The sequence below is a fragment of the Arachis hypogaea genome, chromosome 7, assembly GCF_003086295.3.
Source record: "Arachis hypogaea cultivar Tifrunner chromosome 7, arahy.Tifrunner.gnm2.J5K5, whole genome shotgun sequence".
NCBI classification, from domain to species: Eukaryota; Viridiplantae; Streptophyta; class Magnoliopsida; order Fabales; family Fabaceae; genus Arachis; species Arachis hypogaea.
In genome coordinates this window covers 19660885-19676324 of record NC_092042.1, presented here as the reverse complement: position 1 = coordinate 19676324, position 15440 = coordinate 19660885, and the positions used below count along the sequence as shown (strand labels likewise).

General features: G+C 38.3%; 1 non-coding gene across 1 annotated transcript; it reads right to left on the bottom strand.

The window, feature by feature from the left end:
- Nucleotides 1–14941: 14941 nt before the first annotated feature.
- On the bottom strand, nt 14942–15049 carry LOC112704289 (small nucleolar RNA R71). The gene has a single exon (XR_003154922.1). It is a non-coding gene; the product is annotated as a small nucleolar RNA R71 (small nucleolar RNA).
- Nucleotides 15050–15440: the final 391 nt, after the last annotated feature.

Sequence of the window (15440 nt, the reverse complement as noted above, 5' to 3'; positions counted from 1 at the left end):
ATTTTTATATTGGGGAATTGATACATACTCATGTATTGATTAGATGTATAGACCGCATGCATTGATATTCTTGTGTATAGTTTGGAAGGAATAGAAAAAAAATATGACAAGAAGAAGAAATAAAAGCGAAAAAGAAAAGGAAAGGAAAAGAAAAGAAAAAAAAAGGGGTATATAGAAAAAGAAAAGAAAAAAAAAGAAGAGCAATAAATGGGACAAATTGCCCCAAAGTGAAGCTCAATAGGAATCAATGCATAAATGTCGTGAAATGAAAAGAAAATGCATGAGTGTGTGAAAAAGTGAAGGAATGGGTAGTTAGGTCAGAACTTAATTGTATAGGATGTCATAGGTTAGGAGGGAAGTCTAAGCCTATCAAAGATTCAAACTTCAAGCTCACTTGACCAAATATGCATCCTACCTTAACCCTAGCCCCATTACAACCTAAAGAAAAGACCTCATGATAATTGTATGGATACATTGAATAATTGTTGATTGTTAGATGAAAAACAAATCCTGGAAAACATGATTAGGGGAGGATTGAGTGAACAAACCCCAAACACCGAGCGACTAGAGTGCAAACACTTCCAGTGAGGGTTCTCGAACCCATTCCTTGATTCCCGGCTCTCACGAGCGTTCCTCATGCAAAGTTGCATATATTGCATTTGACGCTTAAAATTGGTAAGTCCTATATATTGACCACCATCGGACCTTATATGCTTGCATATATCTTAGGAAGGTCGATTTGTTCCTAACCAAGTAGATAATAGCGCTAGTCATAGTTGCATTCATATAAGTAGGTTGCACTTCATGAGTCTTATACCTTTATGATCCCTTAGTCTTTTGTGTTTCTTTTGCATTTCTCTACGCATGAGGACATGCTAGAATCTAAGTGTGGGGAGGTTGATATACCCCATTTTGAGGGTTTATCTTGTGTTGATTTCAGGGGTTTTATCAATAATTCCGCACGCTTTCTAGATGAAAATACAAGACTTTGTGTTCCTTTCCTAATTTTGCCTCATGGATGAAAACATGCTTATTTTGCACTGAATTAGATACATTTCTAATCTTCTCTTGGTGTCATTCGATGCCGTGACCCGTGTGTTAAGTGGTTTCAGAATATAGGGCAGGGATGGACCGGAAGAGAGAAGGAGGACGGGTGCAAAAGAAGGGAGCATGAGAATTGAACTTTGGAAATCTCAGCATGGGCGCGTGCGCGCACTTGACGCGTCCGCGTGGATTGAGCAGTTAGAAGTCGAAGCCAAGAGCCAAGCCACGAGCCGGCTTGCGTAGCAGCTAGGCCATGATCTTCGTGGGCGCGCACGCGTACATTACGCCTCCGCGCACATTACAAGATGCCCCGTGGGCGCGCACGCGTACATTGCGCGTGCGCGCCGATGTTCGAATGTGATTTTTTAAGAGCCACGTGACTTGGGCGTGGAGGCAGTTGGGAATCCCATTTTAGGGAAGTACCCTGGCGGGAAAAGCTTAAGAAGACCAAGGGAACAAGGGTTAAGGACTTTTAGCTCATTTTTTCTAGATTCTAGATATTTTGGAAGATAGTTAGTTACACTTGTGGAGAAGGAGAGAGATTCAAAGCTCTCATTAGGGTTCATCTTCATCCAATTTCTGAATTTTCATTCACTCTTTGGTGAGATCCATTACACTTCTCAATTCATTTTGTTCATGTCATAGATCTTCTTCTCCAATCTCAAGTAGTGTTTGTAATTGCTCAATTCTCATAGATCTTGGATTCAATTTTATAGTTTTAGATTTAATGAATTCCTTTAGAATCTCATTTCCATTGTTGTTCTTTGTTAATTGTTGTTAGTCCTTGTGTTGAAATACTTTTAATTCTACTTTCTTCTCAATTTTACCATGGCTTTCACTCTTGCTCACCAAATGTTTGATGAAATGCCAACACTAGTTATGGAGTAAAAGTTTCTTACTTGGCATAGGGTTTGGGCCATTAGAAGAAGTTGAATAGTTGTGTCAATTGTTGATTTGGAATTAGGGATTGATAATTGACTTGGAGTACACTAAAGCTAGATTTCCATAAGGTAAAGCTAGGATTTGTGACTCAAGTTGATTACTCTCATTTGACTTTCCTCTATGCCTAGGGGTTAACTAAATGAAGCAAGGCCTAATTGTTGTCATCATTGAAGGAACTATAAGGATAGAATTTCTAATGCCAACCTTAAGCCAAGTCTTTTAAGGATTGATTGTTTGTTTTCTATTTTGCTAAAACCTTCAAAGAATCATAACAAGGCTTCATAATCAATAAGATGCACACTCTAGCAATTCCAAGGGAGGACAACTCGGGAGACTAGTACTCTTGGTTATAGATTATAGGATTGTTTGGTGCGAAGTTTAAGTGTCGATTAGACTATACTCACGATCATATTCATCATTGAATTCTAATCGACATGCTAAATTTCGTTTATCAATTCCCACAAGTAACATACCTTCTACCATGGTCAGAAACGGTTGAGGAATGGCAGATGGTTACTACCTCTCCACAGAAACACAGGTGTCATCTTTCCTTCGGGTTGGAGCTCCTAGAAACACAGCTTTTCGAAGAGAGAATGAATGAGGTTCCTTGACTTTGAGCTATAAATTTGGGAAGATGAAAATTGAAATTGAAAAATGGAGAAGAAGAGAAACCTCAAATAACTCAGACACAGTTCTGTTTATAGGGAGAAGAAAGGGGTAAATAAGTCATTTCACAACTCACTAACATTTTTTTAACGTTAAATGTTAACAGGGACTTAATTGAAAAAAAAAATTCACGTATAAGGACCCAATTGAAAAGAAAAAAAAAGTATAGAGACCTAATTAAAAATTTGGTGAAACTATAGGGACCTACAGAGTAATTAAACCTTAATATAATTATATAATTAAACAAGTATTAAAACATGTGGATCATGCATAATTTTTTATTTTTTATCTGTTCTCTAAAATATATGTTACATACAATTTATACTAAAATTTCTTGTCATTACTTATGAAATTACTAAATTAACATTTTTTTAAGTTTACAAAAAAATTAAAATTTCTTTTTAATTTATTCGTAAAAAACTCTTTCATTTCATTTTGTAAAAATAAATCCGTTTGGTTATTTTATTTTAAAAGATTATTAAAATATTTATAGTAGCTTTCAATTGTATTATAAATTAAAAATTCAATTTTTAAAATGATTAAAACTAAAATATTCTTTAAGTTAATTCTAAGACTAAAATACTCCCATAAATATTAATTTTTAAATATTAAAATATCTCTTTAAACAAGTCGATTATCTTCCGATTTTGAACCGTCCGAAAAGACATGTACCCTTTTTTATGTTTGTCTTCCTGAAGTGGCATGGTGAGGAGGAAGAAATACAAAAAAACTTTTACTACATCCAAAATTTTGAGGTATTCACACACAAGATCGAAACACATAATAGTTGTCCGTCTATTAAAATGCAGCTGAGAGGGGGCGGTGGTATACCGTTTCAAGAGCTTGATGACGAAATTAGAAAAGGAAAAATGAACCTATACAACATTGAACATGGGTTTATAAACCCACATTAAGTCGGGAACCGACATGCCTCCATATTCACATAACATGCGCGCTCCTGAGGATTGGGAAGTGAGAGTTCGTACTGACCCTTTGCGGTGTCCCCGCCGCAAATCGCACTTGCATCCGTAATTCCTGTAGATCTTTTTCACCAAGGTGAAAAGAGGTCCCTACTACATCAATATTACACCAGAAATACCTCCAATGAACCCCTTAACTGGAAGCACGAGCCGTTGTTGAGGTTCGTAACATACCTACAAATTTGGGACACCATTACCATTATAAGCCTACGACCTATAGATTAACGTCCCATAACCAGAAAAATTAAAGGAGAAGCTACTATAGACTCTAAACAAAGAGGTTGTGGCACCCCTCTAAAGCTTCTTGAAACCACCTTCGCGGTGGAGCTATGTCACCCACTATATTCCTATAACAAAATAAATAGAGATGCAAAGTAAAATAAAGAGGAAGAAAAGCCTTACTTGATGGGCAGTAGCTGGAAAATAAACAGTAATAAAGTACGGGATATATAGTGCCTCCAAGCAAATCCCAGAAGTGGTCGAAGCAACTCCCACAATGAAAAATCAAAGGAAAATGGGCAGAAATTTGTATGAAAATGATGGGGAGGAGTTTAGAAAACGAAGTTACCTTTATAACTAAAACATCTTTTAAATGAAGGCATTTACGAAGAGCGTTATTGCATGAATACAAAAAGCCAAGGGGCAATCAGGTAAAATCGCACGCAGGAGTAATTAATGAACCCCTCACGTCAACTGACGCGACGCCTCGAAAGCTGCGTGCACAATCTCTAGGATCAGAAACCTTCGGAGACCGTTCGATTTTACATGATAGCTTTTAAAGCGTGCTGAAAAGTACAAAATAGCGTGCTAATAGCTTTTTGCTACGCTTTTTGAGCTATCAACATGCTTTTGAAAAGGTCACATTTGCGAGTGTAGCAATTGCTCTATCACCACGCTTTTGTCAATCTATCAGCACCCTTTCTTTTTTGCCACATTTTCATCTATTGCCACACTTAAAAACGTGGCCGTATGTGTAATCCTATAGCTACGCTTTAAAAGCGTACCGAAAAATGTACATATAGCCACGATTTTGAAGCGTGCCCAGAAGGTTGGTTTTGGGTAAGCTTCAAAAGAGTGCCGATAGGGAAAGATTAGTAAACGTGGTTGTTGATGACTACAAGAAGATATGACTGCGCTTATAAAGCGTGCCAATAGCTACATAAACCTTTCACTAGGCCACTCCATATTGCTTTCAACATTATGGAAGCCAGCATAATCAACATTAAATAACTAATCATTATGAAAAAACTAAATTATGTTATTAAAATAAACTTTATATAAAAATACAAACATAAGCTAGCACAGAAAAATTGAAAAAAATAAAAAGAAAAGAAAACAAATTCACTACAAAGTCATCACTTTGCAAAGTAAAATTTACAACATCTAAACACTATTAAGTTGAGTGTACAACTTCATCTAAGACTTCATGATTCCATATCTAACAGAACATTTGAAATGGTTATTATATTCACCATATGTCAATATCACAATCCGCAAATGGCTCTCTTTGTTCTCATAAAACTCGGGGAAGATTCAACTAATCTACATAATGAAATCCAAAAACAAATAAAGATACAGTATTTTGGAGACTGTTGAGGATCATCTTTTGTTCTTGTTTTGATCGTGCCACAGCTGCGGTGCTGCTGCTGTCATTGCAGCCGCAACTGCACCTATTTTTACACCACCTGCGTCCTTCATTGCACCGGCTATTTTAGCAGATGTTGCACCCCTCTAACAAGTATAGCCCTTAATACAACTGTTGGTTTTATTACCATATTCTATCTGCAAAAGAGCAAATTAGATTTGATACTAACTTGCATATTAGGCAAGTTTGTTACATGTTAGCATAGGAATGACATTTCCAAACACAAAGAAACCCACGGTTTCCGACAATCAGCAACATCAATGTAAATTCATGCCAGCGATAAACCATGAACTTTCAAGGATTGCTATTTAACCCTCTAAAAATTGAAAGGACTTTCTCATACAAAAAATGTATACAATAGCAATGATGAAACCATTTTCAAGCGCAATACAAGTATTCACAAAACTTAGTAACTCCTTAATAGAGTGCATGAAAGAAAGGGAAAAACCATAAATCTGTATGTTTGAAGAAGAAATACTACTGATTAGTACACAAACCGTACAATCTTATATAGAATAACAAGAGCTTTTCTTCAATGGGACAAACTATATTTTGGTTCTTAATGATCCAAGATTCCCTATGAATCATAGCCATTGAAAATTTGAGCCAATGGCTGAAGTTAGCACTTAGAATAGGATATTAAAATAGTATATTTACCTTCTTGAAAGCCTTTTAATAACAACCTCATCAAGATCAAAGGGCCTATTTGTAGCAACGAGAACAAGTACACTCTCTTTATCTTTTGTTCGCAAACCATCCCAATTCATCATGAACTCATTCTTCCTTTTATGCACAGTCTCATGTTCGGCAGGAGTTTCATGTCTTCCTAACATTATGTTGACTTGACAAAAAAAAGATTAAACTAGAAAAGTTTACAGAGAAAAATAACATAAAAGGAATACACTTAAATGTGATACTAATCTCATCGACAAAAATAACACTTGGGGCAATCTTGCTGGCTATAGAAAAGATAGAAAAGAAGTCCCCACCTGAAAAATTGACGTAGGTTAAAAAATTCAAGCATATATCCATATATATATATATATATATATATATATATATATATATATATATATATATATATATATATATATATCATATGATTGATTAATGCAAGACACGTGAATAAAAGGAATATTTAATTTTGGATTAATGCATTTATATATTTCAAAGTTAATTGCACAAAACAAAGAAAATACATGAATATTGATCACACTGAACATTTCACAAAAGATGATATACTATTTAAAAAAAGGTTAAGTACTTTTTTCATCCTTAACGTCTTGGGTCAAAATTAAAATCGTTCCTGACCTTTTTTTTATTATTTAAATCATCCTCAATATTAGAAAACATTATAAAATCATCCTTTTGTCCATAAACAATATTTTTTGGAGAATTTTGTCCTTAAACAAAAATTAAAAAAACTCTCCCCACCCTCACCGCTAACCTTTGCATCATTATCACCATGGCTACGCATCTCTCTCTCTCTCTCTCTCTCTCTCTCTCTCTCTCTCTCTCTCTCTCTCTCTCTCTCTCTCTCTCTCTCTCTCTCTCTCTCTCCCCCTTTCGTTATCACCATTACCACTACCACCATGACCATCACTACTGGTCCCATAACCATCACACCTTTCTCTCTATTACTAGTTCATCATCCTAAATCACTGCCACCCACTTAGGGGTGGCAAGTGGAGAAGCCCGCCCCCTCCCCGGCCCGTCCCGCCAGAAGACCGCTTTTTGGTGGGCTGATCCATCCCGCCTAGTGAGGCAGTCCTAGAATCCCACCTCGTCCCGCCTAATTGCGGGCTGGCGGGCTTAGCCCGCCAAAGCTCCTATTTTTTTTTTACTATTAACTACTAAATAATATATATAATTTCATAACTATATTAATAAATTTATAATTTCTAAAGGCATAAAAAAATTAAATTTTTATATTTAAAAACATTAAAGTCTTTGTAATTATAAATATCTAATAAACATAATTATAAACCAAGTTTTCATCCAAAACATAATTATAAATATTGTCTCCAAAACAAAATAAATATAATTCAAAACATAATTATAAATATTGTCACGAAAGCAACATAAACATAATCCAGAATACTCAATTTTCATCTTTATACTCTTGTAAGTTGGGTTGGGGGAAGTTAGATTTTGGCAAAAAATTACAAAAATAGCCCCTTGTCAAAAAAACTAAGCCCAGCGGGAAAGCCCACATCGCCGCCAAAGCCCGCGGTTTAAGCGGTGCGGGTTAGGCGGATTTTTTTGCTCTTTGGCAGTCCCAAATTTCCAGCCTGACCTACCTATTTGGTAGGTTACACGGGCCGGTGCGACAGATTTAGGCCTGTTTGCCACCCCTACACCCACCCACTACTCCCAACCCCTTTTTTCCACCTAAACACTTTTATTTTATGCAACAATTCAGCAACAGCAAAATTCACAAAATAAATTTAACAGAAATTTCAAATTAAACAACAATTTAGCAATCATCAACCGTAATTTTAGATCCAAAATCAGCAACAATAGAAATTAAAAAAATTAGAAAGAAAGAAATGATGTTTATGTTCTTCAAAAATTAAAAAAACATAAAATAAAAAAGGAAGAACGAAACCCTTGCACAGCAATAGTAGAGACAGAGCAGGTGTACAACAATGATGGGAGAGCAACGAAACCCTTGCCCAGCGACAACGGAGCGATTGAAACTCTAGCAATGGCAGCGCAGCAGAGCATAGCATGACAGGAGAGGAACCAAAGCCCAGACTTGCAACGGAAAAGGGAAAGCCTACGGATGCATAGAGAAGATGATGGGAGTAGTAAACGGTTGTCCTAACAACGACGGAGCGGTTGAACCCCGGCGACGACGGCGATGGGAAACACCAGCGACAGCAGTGTGACAAGCCCTAGCAGAGAGAGAGATGAAGAATGACAAGCCCATCGCAACAAGTCCTACAGTCACAACGCGATGGCGGCGGCCGCCTTCTTCCCTGCCGTCACCTCCCTCTTCTTCCTTTCCTTTTATTTCTTCTCCCTCTTTTGTTCCTTTTCTTCATTTTGGTTTTTCTGTTTTAGGTGGGAAGGGGTGGAGTAATGGGTGGGTGGGTGGGTAGTGATAATAGGAAAAGGTTCTTTATGTTATTTCAAAAATTATTATGGACAAAATGATAATTTTACAATGTTTACTAACGTTGAAGATGTAAAACCCGGTTAATTAACGGCTAATTAACCCATAAATGAGAATTTATTCTAGAAAGCCTAAAATGTGATTTTTATGGCTAAATGTGATAGAGGAGATTGAGACGAGAATTTTGGTACCAATTTTATAGAATTCGGACCAAGATTGGACCGAACGGGCCAAACCGGGCCAATTGGACCCAAAGTGGGCCCTTGGCCCAACATAACTTAACCAAAACCCTAGTTTTCAGCACTCTCTCTCCTCATTTGTTACACACACAAGCTGAAATTAGAGAGAAAGGGAGGAAGAACACTCTCTCAAGTTCTCTCCCTTGGTTGATATTCAAACCATCATAACTTTTGATCTAGAGCTCCGATTGCCGCTCCGTTTGCGGCCACGCGTTCACCGCGGAGAGCTCTACAAAACCCATACAATCAATCTTGAGGTAAGTGATGAGCGGATAATTTATATGCTTTTTGGCATTGTTTTTAGTATGTTTTCAGTATGATTTAGTTAGTTTTTAGTAGATTTTTATTAGTTTTTAGTTAAAATTCACTTTTCTGGACTTTACTATGAGTTTGTGTGTTTTTCTGTGATTTCAGGTATTTTCTGGCTGAAATTGAGGGACCTGAGCAAAAATCTGATTCAGAGACCAAAAAGGACTGCAGATGCTGTTGGATTCTGACCTCCCTGCACTCAAAGTGGATTTTCTGGAGCTACAGAAGCCCAATTGGCGCGCTCTCAACGGCGATGGAAAGTAGACATCCTGGGCTTTCCAGCATTATATGATGGTCCATACTTTGCCCAAGATTTGATGGCCCAAACCGGCGTTCAACGTCACCCTCAGAAATCCCAGCGTTAAACGCCGGAACTGGCACCAAAATGGGAGTTAAACGCCCAAACTGGCACAAAAGCTGGCGTTTAACTCCAAGAAGAGTCTCTACACGAAAATGCTTCAATGCTCAGCCCAAGCACACACCAAGTGGGCCCAGAAGTGGATTTTTATGTCATTTACTCATCTCTGTACACCCTAGGCTACTAGTTTTCTATAAGTAGGACCTTTTACTATTGTATGAGGGAGATCTTTCAATCTTTGGATCTTTTGATCATGTTTTGATGATTGAACCCTCATTGGGAGGCTGGCCATTCGGCCATGCCTAGACCTTGTTCTTATGTATTTTTAACGGTGGAGTTTCTACACACCATAGATTAAGGTGTGGAGCTCTGCTGTACCTCGAGTATTAATGCAATTACTATTGTTCTTCTATTCAATTCCGCTTGTTCTTGTTCTAAGATATCACTTGTTCTTCAACTTGATGAATGTGATGATCCATGACACTCATCATCATTCTCACCTATGAACGTGTGACTGACAACCACCTCCGTTCTACCTTCGATTGGGTGAATATCTCTTGGATTTCTGATACACGATGCATGGTTGATTGCCTGACAACCGAGTGCTCGCCTGACAACCGAGCCAGCCATTCCGTGAGATCAGAGTCTTCGTGGTATAGGCTAGAACTGATGGCGGCATTCAAGAGAATCCGGAAGGTCTAACCTTGTCTGTGGTATTCTGAGTAGGATTCAATGATTGAATGACTGTGACGTGCTTCAAACTCCTGAGGGTGGGGCGTTAGTGACAGACGCAAAAGAATCACTGGATTCTATTCCGGCCTGATTGAGAACCGACAGATGGATAGCCGTGCCGTGACAGGGTACGTTGAACATTTCCACTGAGAGGATGGGAGGTAGCCACTGACAACGGTGAAACCCTTGCTTAAGCTTGCCATGGAAAGGAGTAAGAAGGATTGGATGAAGACAGTAGGAAAGCAGAGAGACGGAAGGGACAGCATCTTCATACGCTTATCTGAAATTCCTACCAATGAATTACATAAGTATCTCTATCTCTATCTTTATATTTTATTCGTATATCACCTACATCCACTTGAGTTTGCCTGACTGAGATTTACAAGGTGACCATAGCTTGCTTCATACCAACAATCTCTGTGGGATCGACCCTTACTCGCGTAAGGTTTATTACTTGGACGACCCAGTACACTTGCTGGTTAGTTGTGCGAAGTTGTGTTTATGCCATGGTATTGAACACCAACTTTTTGGTTTCATCACCGGGGATTAATTGAGTTGTGAAAAGTATTGATCACAATTTCGTGCACCAAGTTTTTGGCGCCGTTGCCGGGGATTGTTAGGTTTGGACAACTGACGGTTCATCTTGTTGCTTAGATTAGGTATTTTTTTCTTCAGAATTCTTGAAGATGAATTCTAGTGTTTCATGATGATCTGTTGAAGTCTGGCTGGCTGTGAAGCCATGTCTAATTTCATTGGACCGAGGTTTCAACTTATCATCACAAGAGCTTGTTGATTTCTATCAATCTTGCTATTGGAGCAGTGATCTGCTAAGGCTTGGCTGGCCATTGGCCATGTCTAGTGTTTTGGACCGAAGCTTTCTTTGAAAGCTTGGCTGGCTGTGAAGCTGATGAGCGGATAATTTGTATACTTTTTGGCATTGTTTTTAGTATGTTTTTGGTATGATATAGTTAGTTTTTAGTATATTTTTATTAGTTTTTAGTTAAAATTCACTTTTCTGGACTTTACTATGAGTTTGTGTGTTTTTCTATGATTTCAGGTATTTTCTGGCTGAAATTGAGGGACCTGAGCAAAAATCTGATTCAGAGACCAAAAAGGACTGCAGATGCTGTTGGATTCTGACCTCCCTACACTCGAAGTGGATTTTCTGGAGATACAGAAGCCCAATTGGTGCGCTCTCAACGGCGTTGGAAAGTAGATATCCTGGGCTTTCCAGCAATATATGATAGTCCATACTTTGCCCAAGATTTGATGGCCCAAACCGGCGTTCAAAGTCACCTCAAGAAATCCCAGCGTTAAACGCTGGAACTGGCACCCAAATGGGAGTTAAACGCCCAAACTGGCACTAAAGCTGGCGTTTAACTCCAAGAAGAGTCTCTACACGAAATTTGCTTCATTGCTCAGCCCAAGCACACACCAAGTGGGCCCGGAAGAGGATTTTTATGTCATTTACTCATTTCTGTACACCTTAGGCTACTAGTTTCTTATAAGTAGGACCTTTGACTATTGTATAAAAAAAATCTTTTGATCACTTTAGATCTCTAGATCATCTTTGGACATTTTAGTTCTTAGATCATTGGGAGGCTGGCCATTCGGCCATGCCTAGACCTTATGCTTATGTATTTTCAACGGTGGAGCTTCTACACACCATAGATTAAGGTGTGGAGCTCTGCTGTACCTCGAGTATTAATGGAATTACTATTGTTCTTCCATTCAATTCCGCTTGTTCTTGTTCCAAGATATCACTTGTTCTTCAACTTGATGAAGGTGATGATTGACGCCCATCACCATTCTCACTCATGAACAAAGTGACTGACAACCACTCTTGTTCTACAAGCATTTGAGGCTTGGTGAATATCTCTTGGATTCCTGGTTGCACGATGCATGGTTGATCGCCTGACAACCGAGTGCTCGTCTGACAAACGAGCCAACCATTCCGTGAGATCAGAGTCTTCGTGGTATAGGCGAGAATTGATGGCAGCATTCAAGAGAATCCGGAAGGTCTAACCTTGTCTGTGGTATTCTGAGTAGGATTCAATGATTGAATGACTGTGACGTGCTTCAAACCTGTAACCTACTGGGCGTTAGTGACAGACGCAAAAGAGTGATTCTATTCCGGTAGGGGAGGGAACCACACCGGTGATTGGCAGCACTGTGACAGAGTGCGTGCATTAGCTTTCACTGCGAGGATGGGAGGTAGCTGCTGACAACAGTGAAACCCTACACGAGCTTGCCATGGAAAGGAGTAAGAAGGATTGGATGAAGACAGTAGGAAAGCAGAGAGACGGAAGGGAAGGCATCTTCATGCGCTTATCTGAAGTTCCTACCAATGAATTACATAAGTATCTCTATCTTTACCTTTGTGTTATTTTCGTTCATCACTATATCCATTTGAGTTTGCCTGACTAAGATTTACAAGATGACCATAGCTTGCTTCAATACTAACAATCTCCGTGGGATCGACCCTTACTCACGTAAGGTTTATTACTTGGACGACCCAGTGCACTTGCTGGTTAGTTGTGCGAAGTTGTGTAATGCCATGGTATTCAGCTACCACGTTCTTGGAGCCATTACCGGGGATTATGAGAGTTGTGAAAAAGTATTGTTCACAATTTCGCGCACCAAGTTTTTGGCGCCGTTGCCGGGGATTGTTCTAGTTTTGAGCAAGCATTTGGTAACATCAGTGCCAAGATCCGGCAACAACATCAAGTTTTTGGTGTTATTGCCCGGGATTGTTTAGGCTGGACAACTGACGGTTCATCTTGTTGCTTAGATTAGGTATTCATTTTTTTTCGAAATTCTTGAAGATGAGTTCTAGAGTTTCATGATGATTTGTTGAAATCTGGCTGGCTGAGAAGCCATGTCTAATCTCATTGGACCGAGGTTTCAACTCATCATCACAAGAGCTTGTTGATTTTTCATCAATCTTGCTTTTGGAGCAGTGATCTGCTAAGGCTTGGCTGGCCTTTGGCCATGTCTAGTGTTTTGGACCGAAGCTTTCTTTGAAAGCTTGGCTGGCTGTGAAGCCATGTCTAATTCCTGGACCGGAGTCTTAGACTAGCATTGCACTGATTCCTGGAATTCTCATTAAGAATTTTGATACCTTTTTTTTTCCACTTGATTTTCGAAAAACACAAAAAAAAAGTAAAAAAATCATAAAATCCAAAAATATTTCTTGTTTGAGTCTAGTGTCTCATCATAAGTTTAGTGTCAATTGCATGCATTCATTCATGTATCTTGGTGATCTTCAAGATGTTCTTGAGGATTTACTTGCTCTAATCTTTGAATTCTATTGACTTGATTGTTTTGTGTGTCTCATATGCATTCTCATTTTGTTAGTGTCAGTGGTATACAAACTGCTAAGTTTGGTGTCTTGCATGCATTGTCATTTGATTCTTGTTGCATCTTGGTTTGTCCTTATTATTAAAAATTCAAAAATATTTTTAATTTGTGTCTTTTCAAGTCAATAATACAGAGAATTGAAGATTCAGAACATACAGTAGAGGAATTGCACAGAAAAAGCTGGGCGTTCAAAACGCCCAATGAAGAAGGACAGACTGGCGTTTAAACGCCAGCCAGGGTACCTGGTTGGGCGTTTAACGCCCAAAAAGGTAGCATTTTGGGCGTTAAACGCCAGAATGGATACCATTCTGGGCGTTTAACGCCAGGATGGCTAAGGGAGGAAGATTTTGTTTTCAAATCATTTTTTTTTCAAGTTTTCAAAATCTCTTCCAAATCAAATCTTTTTCAAATCAATTTTCCAATCAAATCTTTTTCAAAATTAACTTCTTTCCTTTTTCAAAGAAACTTACTATCAATTAATGATTTGATTCAACATTTCAAGTATGTTGCCTTTTCTGTTGAGAAAGGTTTAATGTTTGAATCATATCTTTTCTTGTTAGTCAAGTTTTTTTTAATTTTCAAATCAAATCTTTTTAAAATGTTTTTCAAATCATATCTTCTCAATCACATTTTTTTAATCAATCATATCTTCTTACCACATCTTTTTCAAATTAGTTTTCAATCAAATCCTTTTGATTTCTAATTTCAAAATCTTTTTCAAAAATCACTTAATTTCTTTTCCCTTTTCATTTTCGAAAATTAAGTAGTGTTTTTCAAAAATGTTTTAAATTTTTCACTTAATTTTCGAAAATAACTTCCCTCCTTCTCACATCCTTCTATTTATGGACTAACACTATCCCTTAATGCAAAATTCGAACTCCATCTCCTTTGTTAAGTTCGAATTTTCCACTTCTGTCTTCTATTCTTTTTTTTCTCTGACACCTAAAGGAATCTCTATACTGTGACATAGAGGATTCCACATTTTCTTGTTCCCTTCTCTTTCTTATGAGCAGGAGCAAAGACAAAGGCATTCTTGTTGAGGCTGATCCTGAACCTGAAAGGACCTTGAAGAGAAAGCTAAGAGAAGCCAAAGCACAACTCTCTTTAGAGCACTTGAACGAACTCTTCAAGGAAGAAGAACAAATGGCAGCCGAAAACAACAACAAAGCCAACAATGCAAGGAAGGTGCTTGGTGACTTTACTGCACCTACTCCCGACTTCTATGGGAGAAGCATCTCTATCCCTGCCATTGGAGCAAACAACTTTGAGCTTAAGCCTCAATTAGTTTCTCTAATGCAACAGAATTGCAAGTTTCATGGACTTCCTTTGGAAGATCCTCATCCGTTTTTAGCTGAGTTCTTGCAAATCTGTGACACAGTCAAGACTAATGGGGTTGACCCTGAGGTCTACAGACTGATGCTATTCCCTTTTGCTGTAAGAGACAGAGCTAGAACATGGTTGGATTCTCAACCTAAAGAAAGCCTGGACTCTTGGGAAAAGCTAGTCAATGCCTTCTTGGCAAAGTTCTTCCCACCTCAAAAATTGAGTAAGCTTAGAGTGGAAGTCCAAACCTTCAGACAGAAGGAAGGAGAATCCCTCTATGAAGCTTGGGAAAGATACAAACAATTGATCAGAAAGTGTCCCACTGATATGCTTTCTGAATGGAGCATCATAGGTATTTTCTATGATGGTCTCTCTGAACTGTCCAAGATGCCTTTGGATAGCTCTTCTGGAGGATCTCTTCATCTGAAGAAGACGCCTACTGAAGCTCAAGAACTGATTGAAATGGTTGCAAATAACCAATTCATGTACACTTCTGAAAGAAATCCTGTGAACAATGGGACTAGTCAGAAGAAAGGAGTTCTTGAGATTGACACTCTGAATGCCATATTGGCTCAGAATAAAATATTGACCCAACAAGTCAATATGATTTCTCAAAGTCTGTCTGGAATGCAAAATGCACCAAGCAGTACTAAGGAAGCTTCATCTGAGGAAGAAGCTTATGATCCTGAGAACCCTTCAATAGAAGAGGTGAATTACATGGGAG